The sequence below is a fragment of the Periplaneta americana genome, chromosome 9 (assembly GCF_040183065.1).
Source record: "Periplaneta americana isolate PAMFEO1 chromosome 9, P.americana_PAMFEO1_priV1, whole genome shotgun sequence".
Taxonomy (NCBI): Eukaryota; Metazoa; Arthropoda; class Insecta; order Blattodea; family Blattidae; genus Periplaneta; species Periplaneta americana.
In genome coordinates, this window is record NC_091125.1 from 46,156,697 (window position 1) to 46,181,498 (window position 24,802).

A 24,802-nucleotide genomic window follows, 5' to 3' on the forward strand; every position below is an offset into this window, starting at 1 on the left:
CTTCATATTCTGACCGATATTTATGAAGATTCCTTCTCTTAATGTTTGAAACTCCTTTTTCCACTTTGATGAAAATTAATTCATAGTCCTGAATTCGACTCTTTTCGTGGAAATTGAGTTAATTTTTCTTTTTCTGTTGAATGTATACGTGTATTTTTTGTATAGTAAACCTCGCCTGAACTCCCTGAGAAAAACGGTCTCCATACCCCATCAGGGATTGCCGTTTTTCGTTGGGTTTTTCTGATAATCTAAAACAAATGTCAATATGAATTCTGAAATAAGTGGACTATGACTCAACCCAATATTCCAATTAAAAACTTCTTTCAAATTCATGATTACATCTTACGGCTGTTGATATCTTATCATCGGCGTAGGAACTCAAGGTTTGAAAATAGGTTTTAGGTACAGATGGTTACGAAACAACGACCAATGTGAGACACTGTCCTGTAGCTGGAAAATTGTGTTACTTTGACTAGTTACAGAATACTTCCTCAATGGTACCCTCGTTCTAATTTATAGTCGTGAATTACGACCATTTTCGATCCATTTTAAATGTGTAATATATAACGTCTCAGAAGCGTTGCTATTACCGATTGCAGTAGTGATATTCGGCCGGTTCGCATCAGTTCGGACGAACCGGTTGTTAAATTATTTCTAGGTAATATTTGCAATTACCATGGACATATACCGTATATGTATAACATAGGTACACAAGAGAGAACTGGTTGTTAAATTTTTTGGATATCGCCACTGACCGACTGTCTTAAAATTGGTGATAAAATGGAGAACTTCATTTAATACTCATTTGTTGCATATGATAAAAGGCCTACTACTTCCTTTCACCATTTCTTTTGTTTCTTATAGCAATTTTTTGTATTTTAATTATATAGCTAATGTAACATTTGAACTTTCTCATCAATTCCTTAAATGGCAAGGTTTACTTTAAGCGATGTGTGGAAAGTTATACAGTTTTCAATGGAGGTTTTCGTAGGTGGGAGCTTTTTAGAAGGTCTGAAATAAACTTAATTTCTTCCGTTGTTAAAAATAACTAGTTCCTTGACTTGAAAATGAAGGCGAAAATCAAGCTTAGTGGTTTCTCTTAGTATTATTTTCACCACGTTATCATTACATCCTGTAAAGGGTGGTAAGGCACTTACGAGTAGGCTATAGTGACCGTACAGTCGCCTGTAAAATAACGTGTCAATTTAAAAATCACATTCATCTATCACTGAACAAATTCTTGAACACTAATTCATTTTCCGCAATTTTTGATGATTTGGTCGTATTTTATTGTCAGTCCGTGGCTAACGCTGTCGGTTATAGTGACGTGTGCGAACAGATGCGTAACAATAAGATTTTTATGTCACTATGGACGATTTCATTAACTCTTTTGTAGGTAAAGTGAGATTTTTTAATAAAGCAAAATAACATTGTTTGAAGGTTATGTTAAAGGAAAGTACTTTGCACTTATTATAATCAATAAGGAGGAAGTCATATGTCATCCTCATTACATGTCATGGAGGCCCAAAGGGTGGCAGGATTCACCTTCACAGACAATTTGGCTTTAATGACAATAGAGATGTCAGTCCTACGTGCCCGCCGCTTTTACTTCCAAGAAATGCCTGATTCATATTAGGGCCTGAGTAAACCCCATGCGGTCGAAATGATTAGATCAATGGAGAAAATCCATTACCCCATTGGGAATCGAGCCAGCGACCGAGGTCGTATGATCGTTCGAAAATAATTTTATTTGTTGAGCAGTCAGTGTGTACTAGTTAAAGTGAAGAGGAAAGATGTTCTGGAGTGCTTCCTCCGAAATTACTCTACCCTGAAAGACGTTAAGTAACCTTACGATTAGTATCGTAATTGTCAGAGAAGTAGAAAGAAGTGCAGCACCAAGAGGACTTATAATATAATATAATATAATATAATATAATATAATATAATATAATATAATATAATATAATATATAATATAATATATAACATAATATATTATATAACATAATATATTATATTATATAATATATAATATAATATAATATAATATAATATAATATAATATAATATAATATAATATAATATAATATAATATAATATAATATAATATAATATAATATAATATACGGTAATACTGGAAGCGAATTTCTTGTTGCCGTGATCTTGAGGGTACTTCAGACAGTTAAGCACCTGCTACTATTCGAAACGCAGCATGGTATTCATAATTAATTTATTACCTCCTGGGACAAAGTACGGTCCCTAGTAATAAATTAATTATGAATACCATGCTGCGTTTCGAATAGTAGCAGGTGCTTAACTGTCTGAAGTACCCTCAAGATCACGGCAACAAGAAATTCGCTTCCAGTATTACCGTATATTATATTATATTATATATTATATTATAAGTCCTTTTGGTGCTGCACTTCTTTCTACTTCTCTGACAATTACGATACTTATCGAAAGGTTACTTAACGTCTTTCAGGGTAGAGTAATTTCGGAGGAAGCACTCCAGAATATCTTTCCTCTTCACTTTAACTAATACACACTGAATGCTCAACAAATAAAATTATTTTCGAACGATCATACGACCTCGGTCGCTGGCTCCATTCCCAATGGGGTAATGGATTTTCTCCATTGATCTAATCATTTCGACCGCATGGGGTTTACTCAGGCCCTAATATGAATCAGGCATTTCTTGGAAGTAAAAGCGGCGGGCACGTAGGACTGACATCTCTATTGTCATTAAAGCCAAATTGTCTGTGAAGGTGAATCCTGCCACCCTTTGAATGAGTTTGAAGTTCTTTAGTTGCAGTCAATTACCGTAGGTCTAATGTATAGGAAGTACATACAGTAACTACCTTTTACAAACATATGGGACACAAAACCTTAATTTAAAAGAAAACGAATGAGTATGGAGTTCTTTAATTCAAGTCAATTACTACAGACTAATTTAAAGAAAGATGTAAGTTTTGTCTGCGTCTGTTTGCGCTGTTATTTATGTACAACATGCCGCATTTTTTATGGCAATATAAAATTTGTAACAGTTCGGATTATAGGCCACAAATTCAATTAATGTACTATCTAAATAAATCTTATGTTGAATGCTTTTAATTTATCACTACACATTTTACTCTTTGCATTTACTTCTACATTCAATGTGTGAAATAATAATCACCAAGTGTCTTGAAGGGCCTATATATAAAAAAAGAGCTGTCCAAATTATCGCGGGGTTTCACTGTAGTTGGAAATGAAATACTAAATTTAAGTTCGAGTTGGTTCGTCGAAATATTTTTATAGAGCTGCCACCTATTGTTTTCAATATCTACATACAGCATGACATGAATATGTATACTGGCTGGCTTTTTGTGGGATTTTCTACTTAGGTTCAAATTGGTACATTATACGCTCTATATATGTAATAATTTTTCCAGACTGACAGATGGCCTTGGTGGTATTAGTGAATTCAATGTTGATAGGTGAGCCATCCTACCTCAACTCTAAGAGAGCCAAGTATTCCACACAGACGAGTACTTGATAAAACTCAGGGCCCGAGCCACAAGTATCGAAAATTTGTATTGCCCTGAAGACTTCACATTAGCCCACTGGTCGCCATTTGATACCTTCAGCCGTTCTACAGTGATCACAGCAAATCTACCTAGCTCATTCATCTCGTATGCTAGGCGTCAACCAACTCTGTCGGTACAGGTGAATTAGAGGGTGAGGGTTGAAAAGTCGCGTTCTACAAGTACTAAATGTACTACATTTGCCGACCGCTGCATTAGCCTATGCTGCATGACTTGAGATGGTGAAGAGAGTTGGTGGAATGAGAGAGGGAAATGAGAATACCCCAAGTAAAACCCTCTGCAACTTCTACTTTGTTCATTACAAATTCCAACAAGATCTGACCAAGAATCGAAACCGGGCTGCCTGAATGGAAGGCCAGTGTGATAGCGCTTGAGCCACAGACGGTATTTTGCCAGTTTGATGTAGTGCATTTGTCAAATAGCAGGTGTAAAATGAATAAAATGGGCAAAGAAGTTTAGAGCCCGCTTCGTGCGTACGAAAGGTAAACACGTTGGCTGTCTGGAAATTTCATTTATGGCGAAGAGATGCGAAAAGTCTGTTTCAAAACATGGAGTTCTGAGATTACATATTTTTTATTTTAAGTTTCTTGTGTTATTTTAAGTCTCCTCTTCTCTGTCCTTTTTCCGTATTATTAGGGTTATGTCAATAAAAAATAATCCATGGGTAGGTAGGTATCTTCAAGCTCTTAAACTTGTCTGGAGAGATTGTCAATGGGATATAGGTAAACATTATGCTATTATGCTGCAGATAACATTTTTAGACGGAATTGAAGATTGATTGGTTTTTTATTCTATTTTCATAACGGCCACAATTATCTTAATTATTCATATTCGTTTATTCATATATAAGACAAAGTTTTTGTCTGAAGGAATTTTCGATCAGAGATGTAGGCTAATTACGTACTGTACGGTATAGGCCTACTACACTTCTTTCATCGTTCCATCTTCTATAAGAAACAAAATTTAAATAGATTGAGCTAGGTGGTTCAAGTGTCAGACACTGGACTTGCATTTGGGAGGTCCCGGATTCAAATCCGAGAGTCGGCAAATCTAATCCGAGTTTTCAATAGTTTCCTCGATCATTAAATATCTAGAAAACTAGTTACACTAATTAATGCATATGCCGATGCCAGTTTGGTTCCCACTTCCGCAACAAAGTTTCGCAAGATCTGATGTACCGGATATAGCCACTAGGTGGCAACACATAAATTAAAATCGGATGTGCCGTTCGGACACAGTCGCTATATAACCTCGCAATTAAAGCGAATATAGTTAAAACATAAAACACAGATATAAAATTTAAATATAGAACGAGGCGGTTCAGTGGTAAAACACTCATTTTTGGAAGATTCCTGGTTCAAATTCTAGGATCGGTCATCTAGTTGGGGTTTTTAGTGGTTTTGTCGACCATAAATAACTAAGAATCTAGTTATTTTAAAAGAAAAATGTCGGATTGGTTCCCACTTTCACTACAGCAAAGAACCAAATACTAATTCGCAAGACCTAAATACATACTGTAGGCCTACATGATGATCAGCAGATGGAAGCAAAGTGGAGAACAATGTGCCATTCCCAACAGACAGTCGCGACATGACCTCGCAGTAAAAGCGATTATAAATATAACCCAAGTTAAAGAGATCGTTAGAGCAAACTTACAGTAAAGAGCCATTTTCTGGTTTTGATTTCAAATAATCCATTGGTTTCCGGATTGAATTGATCTTTAGCTACTAAATATAAACAAATTCCGTCGCTAGGAGAAATCGCTGTAAGCACACAGAAAAACATCGACGTCATGCGGATAACGATATTTTCGATAACAAGAAAGCTGAAAGCTTGTATTTCCGTAAATACCTAGAAATCGATTTTTACAGCATAAATATATTTTCTCTTCTTTACTTCGTATAATGAGAACGTAAAATAGCAATCGCAAATAGGCTACTCTCAGACAACTGCAATAAACTTAATTCATTCCATAATAAAAGTTTTGTTTTGGTAAAATATATTTAATTACTTTCTAACAGTCGATGACATATTATGGAAATTACTTCGGTCCTTAAAAAACAAAACCCAAGATATTAAAATTAACTTTTAGGGGAAAATAATTGACTTTCTATCACAGTTATTGCAAAGGATATTGTAATTTTCTGCATTATGATGCACAAATTTATATTCACACGAATCAATTGGACACAAAAGGGAACGAAGTTAACTTTTCAGAAAGCATTCATAAATATAATAAAATTACTGTATCTACTTACCATTACAATTTTCGGACTGTTACATCGCTGCAGTTTTGTTCATACTTGTAGCAATAACGAACAAACAATTTAAATTGATTAACTATTGATTGTAGATTTTGTGATGGTACTGTAAATTGGATGATACGATTATCGTTTCGATGTCACAAAGAGAAAGAAACTGAATATACACACATACTTCGCATACTGACACCAATATAAACACACGCTAAGACTTCACATACTTATTGGGCTGTCTCGTTTAGGAAGTGGTCTGTTCAAACTTATTTCTGTCAAACGGGAAATCTGTCACGAGAAGCACACTAATTACACTAACTGAACATTTGTTGATATGAAAGCCACAGAAGGTACAAGTGTAGATTAATGAAGCTCCTCTGACCATGAGATGTAAGACACTTCGTTGAATGTCCACCAACGACTGACGCGCGGAAAGTTGCACAGTTTCTGATTTCAATAGCAGAAAGATACCAACACAACAGTCTAGGATGCGTTCTTCTTTCTCTCATCAAAACTCAGCTATGCGGTTTACCTCGGATCCTGCGTTACTGCTGGTAGAGTAAGAGAAAAAAAAGTGATGCAATGGCTGTCCGAAGAACCTGTTCCCGTCCCCGCCACCGAACGCTCGTATGAGACTTCCTGATGAAGACTTGCAGACACCATCACGCAACTGATGTACATCCCATACATAGAGGCCAATGAACAATATCCGTCGATTATCAGAGTTTTAACTGCGTTGCCTTTTCCAACAGTCATTTATAAAGTCGCAGGTGCCTTGAATTCGTAATTGTGCGGTCGTAAATATGGACTGGTTCTCTTATTCTTGGTGCGTTGTCGTAACCTTGCCAGACATACTTGTTTACAGGGATTCCCCTCTGTTGGTACAGTTATCGAGCTGTTACATTAAGGAGTTCATTTCTGGAACATGCTACGTAGACAACCAAGTTGAGCGTTGCCCAGTCGTGTCTACTTTCTCTGCTCTATCGTATATGACAAATATAGTGGTATTTGAAACCCGCATTTATATGGAAAACGCGTGTTGCATGTAGGGAACATATGCAAAAGTATTTTTTTTAACTCTTATCTTCGTTGACGAAATGGATTGATTTATTTGATCGTGCATACAGATCAAAAAAATACACGCATCTTTTCCCATATCTATAAAAAATGTTTCTTTTATTGATATTTAAATTTAAAGTTTTGAATACCTATAGTATCTACTAGAAAATGGAAATTAACAAACTTGTTTTAAATTTTACAAAGGTCGATAGAATTCTAAACTCTGTAACCTAGTGCTTCTTCAAAGACTCACCACATTAAAATTGTACGACATTTTTGCAATACCAACTTTGTAGCGTATAGCAGTGGTGCACTGACCACCTGAAAACGAGATGACCTACAAATAACGGGCAGGAAAAATGTGCTTTATGTGAAGAACCATGGCCTGCACTCTGTTGGAAAAAATATAAAATATGAAGATATTCCAAGAAAATGGGTCAATGCTCACGTTAAATCTAATGCATATCTACCGACGGAAATGGTATTAAACAGAATGTGTTGGCCCCCAGAGATGACGCACTACTTCCAAGCAGAAGAAAATCCGCTTGAAGACCATTTAAGAAGTATAACGAGACTCTACACTGAGTCCGTAATGTGCCATCTGGCTCATTATTTGTAAGGATGAAGAAGAAGAAGAAGAAGAAGAAGAAGAAGACGAATATGATGATGATGATGATGATGATGATGATGATGCACTACGAAGTCAGCATTGTTTTAGGTAATGACTAAAGAAAAAGAAGTGTCGTAGTCATTTAAGTAGGCCGATTTGATGTTTACATACATTTTATAATTCTGTATTCTCCACTTATGAAATGTGTGTAACAAGTTAATACTTACATTGAAGCATATCGTTTTATTAGCATGTATTCTAAGAACGTAACAGTTTGTAATTTTTACATCCAACTGAGTCAGAAGGATTTATCACAGTACATTGTGTTATTTTCTGAGCTACTGAAAAACAATTTTTTTTTGGAAGTTTCAATATAAAATTATAAATTCCTCATATTAACACAGTAAAGAAGTTACAAAGTTAATCAGTAAAATTATAAAGTTAATATTCGCCACTCTGTCGCCAATTTTTTGAAAGCCGTGGTAAGGATCCTTAGTAATAATCAGATAAATGAAAGCAAGCAGTGGTCTATTAAACCAGGGCTGGGCAGCAAGAGCAGATTCTACTCTCTCACGGGGAGCCATATAATTTCTCGTCATCCCCTTTCTTCCCCGCCGAACACCGCGCAGCGTCATTCAGTGACGGATGAATATTAAGCGTCCCCGTTTAGAGTCTGGATCCGCTCCCGATGCCCAGCCCTGTATTAAACCATTCTGGTGAGAAGTGTTAGTTAAAAAGCTGTGTAGTTATGTATGTATGTATGTATGTATGTATGTATGTATGTATGTATGTATGTATGTATGTATGTATGTATGTATGTATGTATGTATGTATGTATGTATGTATGTATGTATGTATGTATGTATGTATGTATATCAGTATACAGTGCATATTTCATCGACTACCAAGTCTACAGTCGCAGTCTTTAGTTTCAGCAAGTCTACCTTTTACAGGACGTGGTTTTCCATCATCTCCGTGGGCACCTATAGTAAGTCTGCTGTAAAATAAAAACACTTGGGCCTTTATCTTACATCAAATTGCATTTATTTTTCCTAATCCCATTACCCTAATTCCTGTATAGACAGTGCACGAAATCTTATGGTTTTCCTCAAATTCCCTGTAACTTTTTACCTTAAAATTACTTTAAAATGCGATTTTAGTAAATAGAAAGAATTAGAAATGATGACAATGTATGTATAAGTATTTTATTTAAATTGTATCTACTTAAAACAAATGAAGTCGAATGTCTCATTTTTAGGTTTTCAAAATACCGGTAATACTTTTTTTATACCAGCATTATGAACAGTCTATCATTAGTCAAGGCTGTTCATAACAGTTCACTTTATTGCACCAGTACCGTAAAGTATTATCATGCCAGCTAAAACGTCATGACTTTATTATAACGACATAACTTGTATTGTAATAGTACGGATGTGCACAAAGTCCCGTTACCCCCTACAAATACCTCAAATATACATACTATTTATATAATTCCGGTCATAATGCAGACATAATTACATCCACTTTACACTAGGCTAAATGTGTGTCCTAAGTGTCTAGAGAGGGTCAGTATGTCCCCCATCATTCTCTTCACAGAAAATAATGCGTCGTCAGGTTCAATGTGTCATTCACCTCAGCATTGCTGATATAATCTGTTGGAAAGCGCGTCGCACGGCGTCCTTCAATTCGTCAATGGTGTCTTACCGTTCCTGTGCAACAATGTTCTTGATGAAACCCCAGAGCGCATTGTCACAGGTTTCCACAACGCTGGGTTGGCCGTGGATTACCCATCTTACCAGCTCCTCTCGACTGTCTACGTACCTCGCAGCCATAACTTCACAACCTGTGACAATGCGCTGTGGGGTTTCATCAAGTGCGTTGTTGCAAAGGGATACATCATTGATGAATTGAAGGACGCCGTGCGACGCGCTTTCCAATAGATTACACCAGCAATGCTGAGGCGAATGTCACACCGAACCTGGCGACGTATTATCATGGATAAATATATAATAGGATGCGAAACTGTGGTCAGCACCATCTGGCGCCAGGGGTCTCAAATAAGGTGATCAGCGCCTAACGTCGTAGGTGGTGAACATTAGAACTACGTGTTGGGTACATTACCCAGAGTTCTCTATTTATCCGTTCGAGATATTGCTCGAGGAGGTAAGATGGCAGACAGAAACTTGCTATTAAGTGAACATAAAGTGATCTACGTGTGTGTATAAGCAGTGTATGTTAAACAGTGATATTTATGGACGTTGTAAAAATAGTGTTGTTGAATTACTGTAAAGTAATAGTAATATAATAAATTGAAATATCTAAGTAGTTCTTGCAGACTTTTCCATTGCGCTGTGCAATAAATACCCAAAGAATACAATCCCAATTATCTAACCTTTTGCTTTATTTTTTGTCTCTGTCTGGTTATATTTTAATTGGGTAGTGTAAAATAGATAGGCCCTAGTCTCTTTCATCTTCCTGTTGGCTCCGGTAAGAATTTTCAGTAGAAGATGCTGTGAGGAATAAGAATGTAAATATTTTATTTTAAATTGGGTTAGTTTTGAATATCGATGAGGGTGGGAGGGAATACTTTCTGCACAGTTTAACATTTTCGTCACCAGGTGCGCTGCTAAATGCATGGAGTAATTAGTATTACTCTTTTGGCTACTTGGTGCGCTGCTAGATGTAATAATGCACCTCCGCCCAACAGGTGGCAGCAAGATCAATTTCTACAACAGCGCCTCTAGTATGTGTTACGAGAAACTCAGAAAGTTTCGCATCCTATTATATATTCATCCATGGTATTATATTCTACGAGGAGAATGATGAGGGACATACTGACCCTTTGGACACACGGTTAGTGTCAAGTGGATGTATGTTTGCATTATGATTGGAATTACATAAATAGTGTGTATATTTGAGGTATTTATAGGAGGTAACGGGACTTTGGAATTCTATGGAAAAGAACCCGTAAGAAGCAAAATTTGAATTGAAGATAAAATTTTAGAACAGGTTAATACATTTAAATATTTAGGCTACAATCTTTCATAGCAATAAGAAAAAGATATACATTTCAAAACTATAAATTATGTAAAAGTTATGGGAGTTATTAACTCAGTATTTCAGCCTACTTTAGTACGTCAAACTAAATAAGATTACCGTATATAACTTAATATTTTGGCAAGACTTACTCTAGCCTATGCAATGACCAAGAGAGAGATGCAGACAATAATGGCTAGAGAAGTGACATTTATGAGGAAAACAGCAGGATACACACTTTGGTGAACGAAGTGAAGAAATTCTGAAAGAACTAGGAGTTACACCCACGATTGATTTCCTACACAAATACAGAACTAACTGGAGAAACTATGTGGAAAGGATGCCAAGGAGCCGATGGCCAAAATCAACTTTACTGGAAAACGATCTATCGGAAGACCCATGAAAAGATGGCAAGAAACCATAGAGATCGCAACGGATCATTAGGTCCAAGGCTTTACCGGATGATGATGATGATGATGATGATGATTAACGGGACTTTGTGCCCACTCTGTTTATTATGATACAAGTTAATGCTATAGCCTAATTTATCGTATGAGTCAATGTTTAGGAAACGAGCTAAACGAATTTCCTGATTTTGACGAATGCAGTAATTGTACAACACTTTAAACGTGTTTCATACGTCACGTTTTTGTACGACAGAATTATAAAACAATAATTAATGAAGAAACAACTTTCAAATTTGTAATGATGGGTAGTTTTATATCATTGTTTATGAACAAAGAGGTTGCTATTACAACAATGATGCATTAAACATTATTGCACTGCAAATCGTTTCTTAATATTAACTTCATGGCACAAGTTATATCATAACAATAGAAATAATGACTTTTAGTTGGCATGGTAATATTTTACGACACTGGTAATATAATGTGGCATATGATGAACGATATTCACTAACGATAAAGACTGTTTATAATGCTGAAGTACAAACAAATTAATACTATGGACCGATTTGCCGTGTAATAATAGTTAATTCATCACTACTGTCATAGCAACACTTTTCTTCATAGATGATGATATTAAATAAAATTACACATAATTACAAATTCGATATGTTATTTCCTTATTAATTGTTTTATAATTCTGTCGTACAAAAATAGCGCATGAAACACATGTATAATATTATAGGTCTACAATTATTGCATTGGTCAAAATTCCTAGACATTGACTCATGCAGTAAAGGTAGGCCTATAACATAAATTAGTTTCAAAATATAGGTGTACAGTCAAGAAAACGAAAGTAAAGTAAAAATAAAACGAAAGTCAATCTTAATTAGGTGCATATTAAAGGATTTGATTTATGTACATGTTTACGGATAATAGTTCGAGAAATTAAAATTATAAACAGTAATAACGTTTGCAACAGGTCAAAGGAATTGAATTGTTGTGAATCGCGTAAAACATTAGCTTCGTGACAGGAATTTTTTATCTGCCACGAAACTGGTCTCTTCAAATCTTTGTTGCATTCGGTATGATGCTAGATTATAGAGCTTGGACCTCAAACCATTCACTGTCTTAAACTTCTCAAGACCCTGGGAAATTCTCCATTGCATTCATAATAACAGTGAATTAAGACCACTTCGAAAAAGAAAAGGTGAAGCCATTACTTCGACGAACAAATTAATGGAAAGACAAAGCAATAATCCCTATAAGGATAGTTAGAAAAGCTTTCTAAACAAAGATCGCTAAAGAAAAAAAAGAAGAAAAAAAAAAGTAACTTATGTGTCACGAGATGACACAATACATACTTTCGTAACTTTTACGTGTATCGCAGCAAATTAGTTTCTTTATAATATTGCATATGACTCTAACACTTAAGGGGACGCACGATAGTGTCGCGGTTAAGGCATAACGCTGCAAGCCGGTAGGTCGCGGGCTCGATTCTCGATTGGGTAATGGATTTTCTCCATTGATCTAACTAATCCTTGTGGCGCACTATGGCCATGGGATTTACTAATGCTACGTTTACACGGCGACAGTTTAGAGAAGAGAGCTAGAGATTATAGCTGAGTATCATCGTGTAAACGGTTGTGAGAGCAAGTATCTCGTTGACTCTAATATCTAAATAGAGAGTCTAAATACAGCGGCCTTGAAAACTGCCCTCGCCGTGTAAACACCCTGAACAGAGAACTCGCATATACGGTCAGCTCTCATTATAGCTACTCTAAATTAGTCAGCTAAGTTGAACTTTTTCATTAACTCTCGCGGCTGTTGCGTACGAGATTATACAAGCTTGCGCATAACTCTTGAAATACAGATATAAAGTAATAATCATGATACGTTTGCACGGCGACAGTTCAGAGCGAAGTTCTGAAGAATCATGACAGCTCTCTAACGGAGTGTTTACACGGTGACAGAATATAGCTTCTCTAAACCCATTAGCGAGCTCTCATGAGATTTATATAATTCTAAACTCTAAGTTACTCTCCGGACCGTTTACATGGTGCAGATAGTTTAGAGTGAGAGAAAGTGTTGAGAGAGAGCATTTAGAGAAGAATAGGCTGGTCAGTGCGTTTTTATGACATCATTACCCATCTAACTTCTGAGCAGTGTATCAGCAGTTGTGTAACGTGACCGCGCATAGCACTTGCGTTACTAATATTGTTGGGTGAGTCATTATTTATTTATTCGTATAGAATACTATAATTACACGAAGGACGGAGTTGATAGTCTTGATCAAAAATGTGCAAATTGTAGCTCAAGTCGGCACACATGTAATTTACATTCTATGAATCAGAGATGCATGAAAATAGTACCAATGGTAAGAGAAACTCAAAAAGTTTAGTTGTGTTAACATTGTTTCCCTACTTGGTAACACGCCTCATAATAGTGCATATAAACAAATTTGTTCATTGTTGAGGAGAAATGGCTGCTATAGACGATAGAAGAGCTTAATTTTCATGTGAACCAGTCGGTTATTAATGTGCAAAAGCATTACCGAACAAAGTTTGGTGCAGATCCACCCAGTGGGCCTAAAATCCGTAAATGGTACACAGATTTAAAGGCACGATTCTTCACAAGCGGTTGCGACTCCATCCATATCTACTACAGTTGCTGCAAGCCCTAATACCAGAGGACAAAGTGCTACGAAGAAATTTTTGCACAAGTATGTAGACTTTAATTGAAAACGATGATGAATTTATTCGTTCCGTGGTGTTTTCTGACGACGTCACTTTTCAACTTTCTGGTAAGGTTAACAGACATAACCTCAGAATCTGAAGATCGGAAAATCCGCGTACCTACGTGGAACTTGACTATAGGCTTGATGTTTGCCGTGTTACTAAGGGGAGGGACACATTGAACATCTTTAAGTCAAGAAACTAAACGTTTGGAGTTTCTCTTTCCATTGGTACTATTTTCATGCACCTCAGATTCATAGCACGTAAATTACATGTGTTCGAAACCGGAAAGGTCTTTTGTAGGAACTCTGTATAAAGACAATTTTCAGGCTTCCTGATGAAAGAAAGGCAACGGATGCAGCAGAAGAAGTGGTTCTTGAGAAGAAGAAAAAGAAGAAGAATAAGATGTGCTTTGTGCCCCCCAAAATTAAAGAGGAAAAAATATTCTTGCTACAAGGGCCAAAGACCAATTTACCTCCAATGTTAAACAAAAAAGTGTGCAGAATTTGCGATGAAAATGACTGATTGCATTTAAGCTCCTCAAAAGAGACCGAGTGTTCAAAGAAAAAAAAAACAATAATAATTTTTCACATAACATTGTTCATCTTCTTTCATTATATTGTGTTTATAATGGTTCTACTAATACAGTGTAATAGTTGTGCCCATTTCGTTTTGTTAAATTACATCTATATTCTTGTTAACAGATACCGGTACAGACCCCCTGTACCAGTTATGTGATTTGTGTGTAATGTACTAGGTGAGCGTTATTATTATTAATATGATGCATTATCAATAGTATTAAAGGAATATAGAAAATATTCCACATCAAGTGAATGGTGATAATTGCACAGTAATAATAATAATAATAATAATAATAATAATAATAATAATAATAATAATAAACAATAGTGATAATAATAACATAATAGTGATAATAATAAAATAGTGATAATGGTAATAATAATAATAATAATAATAATAATACTAATAATAATAATAATAATAATATTATTATTATTATTATTATTATTATTATTATTATTATTATTATTATTATTATTATTATTATTATTATTAAAGTTCGCACTTACTGGAGGTTATGGAGCTTTCGCTGTACCTCCTCCAGCAAATAAATAAGCAAGAATAAAACCCACAAAATAATTAACAACTAAAACAATAGACCTTGCTAAAATTACGGCCAAATTACAATAAATTAACAAAACTAAAAGCCAAATTCAGACGCCTCAATAGTCTCAGCTAATTTTGACAATGCCTGATTTCTCAAGGTCCTTATTCTTGTAATTCTTGTTAAACACATTCCACAAACAACTTTCCAATTCATATGCTTAAATCAATCTTCGTGTCTTCGACACTCCATTCTTTTTGGCCGTCATTTATATTGCTTCTGTTGCGAGAGTTTATGAAAAAGTTCAACTGAGTTGAATAATTTAGAGTAGCTATAATGAGAGTTGAGAGCATATGCGAGTTCTTTGTCCAGGGTGTTTACACGGCGAGAGCAGTTTTCAAGGCCGCTCTATTTAGTCTCTCTAATATCTAATTAGAGTAAACGAAATACCTACTCTCAAAACCGTTTACACGGTGATATAGCTCGAACGGAACCTGGTGAAGCTTGACCTTGATGGAGAAACCAGTTCTACGGGCGGTTAAGAGTGGAGGGGGTAACGCTTGTTCAGTCTCGCTTGCATCTCGTCACATAACATCGGTCGGTAGTCGATCCCACACCACAATACTGTTCTCTCCCTCCAAGTTTCACCAGGTTCCGCACGAGCTATACTCAGCTATAATCTCTAGCCCTCTCTTCTCTAAACTCTCGCCGTGTAAATGTAGAGACGCAATTCCGCCGCTCAGAGAGCTGTTCGGTTCTAGATATTTGTAGCAGAACACTTATTGACATTGACATTTGGGGCATTTAAAGGACTCATCGTTGCGTATTAAATGCTTCGTACAATATTTTATGGTCAATAGACGTAAGTTCAAAACTTCTACTTATCAATTATATTAAAATAAATCGTTGTCATTTTTGATATGAAAATATATTACGATATTATAAACTCAGGCACTACCTTCCTGTTGTTCAATTCATACACCATACCTTTTCGAACATAATGAAAGAAACTTAATACATTTTACATGAGCAATGTAGTCTGCCATTTTCATATGTTTATTTATTATTATTATTATTATTATTATTATTATTATTATTGTTATTATTCATAATTTATTCTGTTAAGAACAATAAAATAATGTGTTTAGGGTATAAACCTGTTGCTAGGAAGCGTAATGTGACCAACAGCCTTTCCTTTATACTGATGGCAATCCTCATAGTTGTGTCTTTGCCAATTACAGATCCGATGTGTAAGCTCCATGCGTGTTCCGGCGAGATATCCAGGTTTTTTCCATGTAGATCTATTTCTCCTCTGCCTTCTTCAATTCAGAAGAATTGCACACTACAGCGGCCGAAAAACGTTGTGTTTGTGCCATAGTGGTAAACGCACTGACCAACCTGTTCTTTTCTATATGCTCGTAACACTTTCTCTCACTCTAAACTGTCTGCATCATGTAAACGGTCCGGAGAGTAACATTAGAGTTTAGAGTTATATAAATCTCATGAGAGCTCGCTAATGGGTTTAGAGAAGCTATATTCTGTCACCGTGTAAACACTCTGTTAGAGAGCTCTCCTGATACTTTAGATCTTCTCTCGCTCTAAACTGTCGCCGTGTAAACCTAGCATAAGACTTACCAGGAGTATTTCCTTAGGGGTAAATGTGGCGGGCTAGAATTTACATCACTACTGCTATTAATGCCGATTGTCTATAGGCCTACAGGTGGGAGCCTTAACCTTCTGCCACCCTGTGAGCCTCCATTGTTTGTGATGGGCATGACTTCACGGACATTTATCTATTAATGCTTATGGATTATTTCTTTAAAATATATTATTCAAAAACATATAGTATACGAATGGAATCATTTAATATGCATCCAAACAAGAAGATGAACTTTAACTTTCTGTATTGCCTACAAACACGCATTCTTATAATCTCAAAGGTAATATGTCTGACTTCATTTATACGTTATGCGGTGTAAGTAGAATATATATATATATATATATATATATATATATATATAATTTAATTCATTTATTTAGTCACCAGCAGAAAGAAGCGTATAAAATAATGAAGCCAAACATTGAATGTATGCAATAATTACAGTTAAAATGATATATTAATGTTGAAATTAAAGTACTCACTTATACAACAAAAATAATTTTTAATAAACACATTATATAATAGCCTTTTAAACTTGGGATAAGTTGTAGTAGGCCTATGCGTCTTCTGAGAAAGTTTATTAACCATGTCAATAGCTATGATATGCTTTTGGTTAATTTAAAACTGCAAGAAAATAATTCGATATTATTAAATAATTATTGTGGATTTCAGAACAAGTCCTATCTCATTTGAATTATACTTAATTCTAAGTAAAGAAGTGTGTGTGCATAAATTTATAACTGATAATATTTTGTCTGATATGTACATTATAACAAGAACCATTCAAAATACGCACAGCGTTTTTTAAAACAGTATTTTGTGGATATTGGAGGCATTATCACAGAGCTTTCGCTTACATAATGTAGGTTGCCCAGGCGGCTCGCGACTGGCATGAAGGCCATGCAACACGCGGCAAATCGTCTCGCTCACGCTCGGCAATTCAGTTCAGTCTCTCTGTAAGAGTGATTGTGTTGACGTTAGATTGCGTATTATTCTTCTGTTTGTGTTAGTGAAGTGTTTAGATTTAGGTGTAAGAGTGGTCTTTTTGATGCTGTTGCTATGTGAAACTTTGTTCTTCAGGATATTTTCGTGAATATTAATTTTCTTTAAATTTATTAATTTTGGATAGTGATATTATTACGTTTTTATTATTATTACTTAAGTATTTTAATATAAAATATTGATTTGTGGTGCCCTGTTTTTGACCGAAGGAAGTTAAAACTTGGGTTCAATTCGTAACGAAAAGTAGAATCATGAAGTGGAACATTACTATTTGTTAAATTATTAAAATAAAGACTCGTTATTTTTCTAAGAGCATTATATTTCGTGTAGATAATTCCTGGTTAAAAATTGATTCATAGATAATGAATACGAACAAAAGTCTTAAATTTGAGAATAAAATAATTATTAAGGCTTGAAAGATATATACCCATTCATGGATTAGTTTGAAAAGCTGATATGGTCTTGGACGTTTAGAGATGATACAGGAAGAGACGTAAGTGTTCATGATATAATTAGGTCTATTTAGCTGAAAATAGCTTATGAGTCAGATTTCCTCAGATAATTTAATTTTTATTTCTGTTATAGACTATTTCAGTTTTTATTTCTATCGTAATACATTTTCAGCTCAAGTTGGTTATCCATGTAAGAAGCCGCTACTATGTACCAGAAAATGTTACGTCATTAGTTGGCAGTGCCGTTTACATAAACCATGAAGTCGTGACAGTGAGATGGAAATATCTCAACACCGTCCTTGTCCATCAAAAATTCCTCTTGGATTCACCAGAATCAAGAGAACTATAACAATCTGGACACATGTTTTCACTGTGCAAAGGTGATACGGTGTTCTTTGTACTATTTGTTTATTATTTCCATTTTCGTCCCTGCTTAAATGATCCGGTCTTGGAAACTCTCTCTCTAGTACGTAGCAGAAATTTCAAATCTGAACGGTTAATCGAGCTAAAAAAATTGGAAAATAAAAAAATAAGTGTTTTTTTTTTTTAGGTAAGTGTTGGTTGTCGTCTGGCATTCCTTAGCTCCACTAAGCTGAAGAAATATCTTCCTGAAGAGCATATGGTTAAGGTTGCCTCATTTTTGGTTGTTAACACCTAGAGGTTTCTTTTATTGAGACGTTTCTGCACTCTGTTGGCGTGTAGGAGTGTGAAGAATTCCATTTCTGAGCTTTGAGCATCACTATGACGAATTCATTATTTGACTGTGGGATGATAGGTGGAGATCATGACTAATATAATTTATTGAATTTTAACGAGAAAGAGAAATGACGTGCAAATTCAGTCTAGAATCAACCTGGAAAAGCCTCCATCAGACCGGATATAAACCCACAAGCTTCGGATCCAGTAACAAACATGGTAACTGCTCGACCACTGAGAACGAGTGCACCTGTTTAATTAATCGCAGGGTATCGTTGTATGAATGTTACAAAACGTTTCCTAGGAAAATAATTTCCCATATTTTTCTGTGAAACACACGCTACTGGTCACGAAAAACCAACACTCTGCGGAACACTGATTGAGAAATACTTTCAAAATAAATAATTTTTAGATAGATCTGGTTGCATTTACGTAATTAAATTTCTAAAATGTAGTCTATCCAAAATAATAACCGTCCTGATGTAAACACTGACCGAAGTACTCGGGGCGGAAGGGAAGGAAGAGTTCTTTACTTTTCATTTTTTATTGGTATTCGAATTGTTATTTCAAAATTTTATAGCAAAGACGTGGCGTGATCATAAAAATGTTTGATATTATTGACAAACGAAAGTTTGTTATGGTAACACATAACAAATATAGCGACGAATAATATTCTATTTGTCAAATGAAGTGAAAATTGTAAAAATGTATAAATAGTTGAGATATTGTGTGCAATGTGTCGTCAACTAAGGGATATGCTAGAAAAAGAAGTAAGAAAGAGATAGTGGAGTGCTTTGTGTGGAGTGTTGCATTGTATAGGGCAGAAACATGGATTTTTTTCATCGAAGTGAAGAAAAAAAATTAGAAATATTTTAAATGTGGATATGTAGAAGAATGGAGCGTGTGAAATGGACAGACGAAATAAGAAATGAAGCTTTGCTAGAAAGGGTAGGTGAAGAACGAACAATGCTGAAACTGATGAGGAAGAGAAAAAGGTTGGCTGGGCCACTGGGTAAGAAGAAACTGCTTCCTGAAGGATGTACTGAAAGGAATGGTGAAGGGGAGAAAAAGTCGAGGGAGAAGAAGATATCAGATGATAGACGATATTAAGATAAATGAACCGTATGCGGAGATTATTTTTATTTTATTTTATTTAAGTAGATTATTTTACGACGCTGTATCAACATCTCAGGTTATTTAGCGTCTGAATGAGGTGAAGGTGATAATGCCGGTGAAATGAATCCGGGGTTGAGCACCGAAAGTTACCCAGCATTTGCTCAAATTGGGTTGAGGGAAAACCCCGGAAAAACATCAACCAGGTAACTTGTCCCGACCGGGATTCGATCCCGGGCCACCTGGTTTCGCGATCAGACCAGCTAACCGTTACTCCACAGGTGTGGACTGCGGAGATTAAGAGGAAGGCAGAAAATAGGGAAAATTGGAGAATATTTAGTTTGCAGTGAAAGATCTGCCCCTGGACAGAAAACTATGGTGAATGATGAAAGAAAGAAAGAAAGAAAGAAAGAAAGAAAGAAAGAAAGAAAGAAAAAAAGAAAGAAAGAAAGAAAGTTTAGTCAAATTTTTATTTGGATGTAGTATTTCATACGCGAAGAGAGCCATATAAATGCCATAAATACATTTAAAATAAATAGGCTGCAACATAACAATTGGTAAGAGTAGGATTAGTCGAAAACGTTCGCGGAGTAATACATATTGATCTTAATAGGGGATTTTACATTGAAATCATCGATGTCAGTGTTCTTATAACCCTAATTCGGTTTACCACCTCAACTCCTTTCTCAGCTTTCTTTCGACCTGAACTAGACAAATACTCGGTAAAACTCCAGTGAAATAAGGTTAACAATCACAACCACCCAAGACTACAACTAATGAACAAGACAAAATATGCCATTTCCCTAGGCAGGATTCGAATGCATGATCGTAACTTCAACCAGCGTTAAATCTACGTTTTAATACTGCGTATTTCCCACACGGCCATACGTAATGTAAGTTACTGTAATAGGCCTCCTTATTTTCCAAAGCAGCTGAGTAATGAGCAAAATTGGATATTTAGGTATAAAGAGATAAGAATATGGCGATTATGGAGTGACGGTGAAATGAGGGTGGTAGTGGAAACCAGAGTGCTCGGATTCTGCCTTACGGTTGGTCATGAGCCAACATGTACCCCTACGTACAAAAGAGAAGGAATTTCTAATGCATGAAACTAATAACATACCCAGCTCTCGATGCATTCGTAGTCTACTCGTGACGTGCACACTCACCTTGAACCTGGCAACCATTGTTTTGTTAGCGTATGACTAACATACTAACAAGAAAAGGTTTGCAAAATGGCAGCTGGTAGCAAATGGTGGCTTGTTCTACTCAGATTCTTCATACTTTTTAAGGAATTCATTTCTTGTTCTTCATCTTGCACTTCGAGATTCAGATCTATAGATCTATTTTGTCTTCGAAATAATCTCAACATTTTTGTTAAAGTTACAGATTCTATATCTTCCGAAGTCACAGTTCCGGATTTGTATAGGTAACCATTGTGATGTTCTTAGTAGGCCTATAGTCCCCACCTGTGGAGTAACGGTCAGCGCTTCTGGCCGCGAAACCAGGTGGCCCGGATTCGAATCCCGGTCGGGGCAAGTTACCTGGTTGAGGTTTTTTCCGGGGTTTTCCCTCAACCCAATACGAGCAAATGCTGGGTAACTTTCGGTGCTGGACCCCGGACTCATTTCACCGGCATTATCGCCTTCATATCATTCAGACGCTAAATAACCTAGATGTTGATACAGCGTCGTAAAATAACCCAATAAAATAAATAAAATAGTAGGCTTATATTATATCAGTTTTCTATTCTCATGAATGGAGCTAAAATGTTTGTCTTCTTTCATCTCTGTGTCTTTCACCCGGTCCCTGGGGATGTAACTATTAGAGATAATACGACATTCACAGTTTCTAGGAGAGACGATGGTTTTCGATTGGAGATATGCCAATTAATTGCTCCGAGACAGAGAGATTTGAAAATAAACTTATACTGGCCACATAATTTCAGTTACCACTTTACTTTGTGCGAGAAACAACATTTGTAAGGAAAATATTAGAGCCGATTGCGAGTAAAATGCTATTTAGTGTTATTTATTTTTTAAATAAAGAATCACAAATTTTTAGTAAATATATTTCGCGTGCATTATTCTCGGACAAAATGGACTAGAAGATAATTGACTGTAAAAAATCTCCAATAGTTAATGAAAAATCGCTATAGACAGACAGAGTGCATACCGAATACCATTTTTTTCGATATCAGCATGTTGAAATCATGGGTTACCAAAAAAATCTCGAAATCGATTATTTACAGCATCAGAATTCTTTGTCTATATACTTCGTATAATGAATAAATAAGATAAAACAAGCGAACATAACAGTTAGATATTTAAAATATTCGTTTTAACATTTATTACCTATGCTTAATTTCATTTTTATAGGGCCTACGTGTATAATTTGAGTAGTCTGTATTATCTCAAGTGGTGATTTTACGCTATTGTAGCCACAAGATCAAGGAATCTCGTTACTAGTGAATATCTAATGTTGGTTCAAAATTCTCACAAGAATGAGGACGGGATGAATAAAAGGGCCCAGGTCTTGAATGTAGATGGTGATGGTGATGTTGGTAATTCATAATCTTCATCATTAGCATTATAGCCCTTTTCGAGCCTCGGCTTCCTTCAAGATCTTCTTCCAGGACTCCCTGTCTCTGGCAACCATCCATCATCTTTTAACTACGACCCTATTCAGATCTCCCACCACTCCATCCAACCATCTCAGTCTTGGTCGTCCTACACTTCTTCTTCCCTCTGGCTTGCATTCCAATAGAATTCTGGGTAGTTTAGTTTCTCCCATTCTTTTCACATGTCCAGTTCACCCCAATAACTCTTATAATATTAGGTGATTTGTAAAGTTAATGTAATTCATGATTATATCTGATTCGCCACTCTCCATGTTCTTGCAATGGACCAAAGATTTTTCTAAAAAATTGTGCTGAATAGGATATCTATTGTCATCTGCTGGTATACTATCAAAACTATCAGAAATGAGCTATTCTTGTCAAAGACTCCATAATGATAGTTGAAAATGTGACCGACAACCGTATTTTGTTTCGACAACGAGCTATCTTAAAATTTCTCGTGAAAGAGAACATTTCAACTTCAGAAATTACACGGACGATTACAGAGAGCTTACGGATAGTCTTGTTCGAGTTTCGTTAGTGTTCGATGATGGGTGCGGCATTTTAATGCCTGCAATACGGATATTGCTGATCTACCCCTTTTTGGACGTCCGACAACAGCTTCAACGGAAGGCAACGAGAAGAAACTTGACGCTTTTATTAAGAGAAGCCAACGTGTAACTGTTCGAGGAAGGGCTACAAAGCTTAGCGTAGGTCATACTGTCATTGAAACTCTGCTGGAGAAGCTGTGTTTCAGAACAAATTGTGCACGATGGTGCATCGTTTACTTTCAGAGGAGCAAACATTACGACGTAAAAATACTGTTTCTGCGTTACAGTGAACAGGCTGATGGCTTTCTCTTATGCATAGTAACAGGTGATGAAAGTTGGTTTCATCGATCCCAAGTGCCAAAATATGGAATGAAGTCACTCATAAACGTTGAAAACCATACCCTCGGCTTCCAAGGTTATGGGCACACTGTTCTGGGATGCTGAATGTGTTGTGATGATTGATTTCCTGTCTCACAAGCAAACTGTTAATGCAGATCAGTATCAGAGAAGTCTAAAACAGCTTAATAAATCCCTGCGTGACAAACAACGTGGGAGAAAAGTCACTCCTCAACATCACGAACGACCATACACGGCACGTTCAACCATGCAATGCATTGAAAGAAATGACTGGAAGATTCTTCCTAACCTCTTCCTCACACAGCCCGGATTTAACATCATCAAACTCTTCGGTTTCGCCTAGGTGGGTCTGAGAGTGCAACATTTCAAGACGATGAAGAGGTGCAGGAAGCCATATGCCATAGGCTGTCCATCGCCTGGCAAAAATTTCTAACATATTGGCATATTAAAACTGACGGAGTGCTGAGAAAAAAAATGTTTCGATCGAGCTAGAGATTATATAGAGAAATAAAGAATCTTTGAGAAGTAGTTTGATATATACATTTTCCATTTAAATGACCTTGAACTTTCGCAAAAAATTAGTGATCATAATTTTCAGTAAAACTTTAACAGAATTTCACATCGGAATCTACATCGCGGCTTATCGAAAAAGTAATGAAATGAGGCTGTGCAAGAAGGATGCATAGATGAATCGTATATTTATGCTTAAGAGAATTTCATCCATTGAGCAACGGCTTCTTCTAATTGCCAGTAAAACATTTTCATTTAGACGTCTTTGTTGGTAGAGTGGTAATCATGCACATAGGTTTAGATCCGATCAAGAATTAATACTTTTGAAGACTATAAAAAGCTTAATTTAGTGTCTTTCGGATGTGAAATGAAGTCGGGTTTCCATATGTAGATTTATGGGGATACATTACAGTAATTACAAGTAATATCTTGATTATATGTAAACAAAACGAAGATCATGATTATCGGAAGAAAAATAAAGAAAGTAAACTTGAGAATCGAAATGAGGCAGTAGAACAAGTGAACATTTTCAAATATTTGGAGTATAGTATACGTAGTAACATGAGCTGTTGCTGTCTGGAGGTTAGAGGGAGAATAGAAATGTCGAAGAAAGCTTTTAATAAAGAAAAGGAATATCTTCTGCGGATCTCTGTAAAAAGAACTAAGGAAGATCTAGTGAAATGCTTTGTGCGGATTGTGGCATTATTATATAGGGCAGAAACATGGACATTACGAAGAAGTTAAGAGAAACTATTAGAATCATTTCAAATCTGAAAGTGAAAGAAGAATAGAACGTGTGAAATGGACAGAATAATAAATGAAGCTGTGCTAGAAAGGGCGAGTGAAGAGAAAACAATGCTAAAGCTGATAACATGATAAGGAAGAGAAGAAGAAATTACCTAAGTCACTGGCTAAGAAGAAACTGCCTCCTGAAGGATGGTCTGGAAAGAATAGTGAACGGGAGAAAAGCTCGAAGAAGATATCAGATGATAGACAACATTATATATATACATATATATATATATATATATATATA

General features: G+C 35.9%; 1 protein-coding gene across 2 annotated transcripts in view; it reads right to left on the reverse strand.

The window, feature by feature from the left end:
* Positions 1–24,802, reverse strand: part of LOC138705885 (transient receptor potential channel pyrexia-like) — a 167,487-nt gene that overhangs the window by 13,281 nt on the left and 129,404 nt on the right. The window contains exon 1 of one of the 2 annotated variants that reach the window (XM_069834613.1): positions 5,842–6,666. The exons of the other annotated variant lie outside the window; for it this stretch is intronic. The gene's annotated coding sequence lies outside the window, so the exon portion shown is untranslated. Of the gene's footprint in view, positions 1–5,841; positions 6,667–24,802 lie in introns of those variants that run through there. 2 annotated transcript variants of the gene reach the window in all.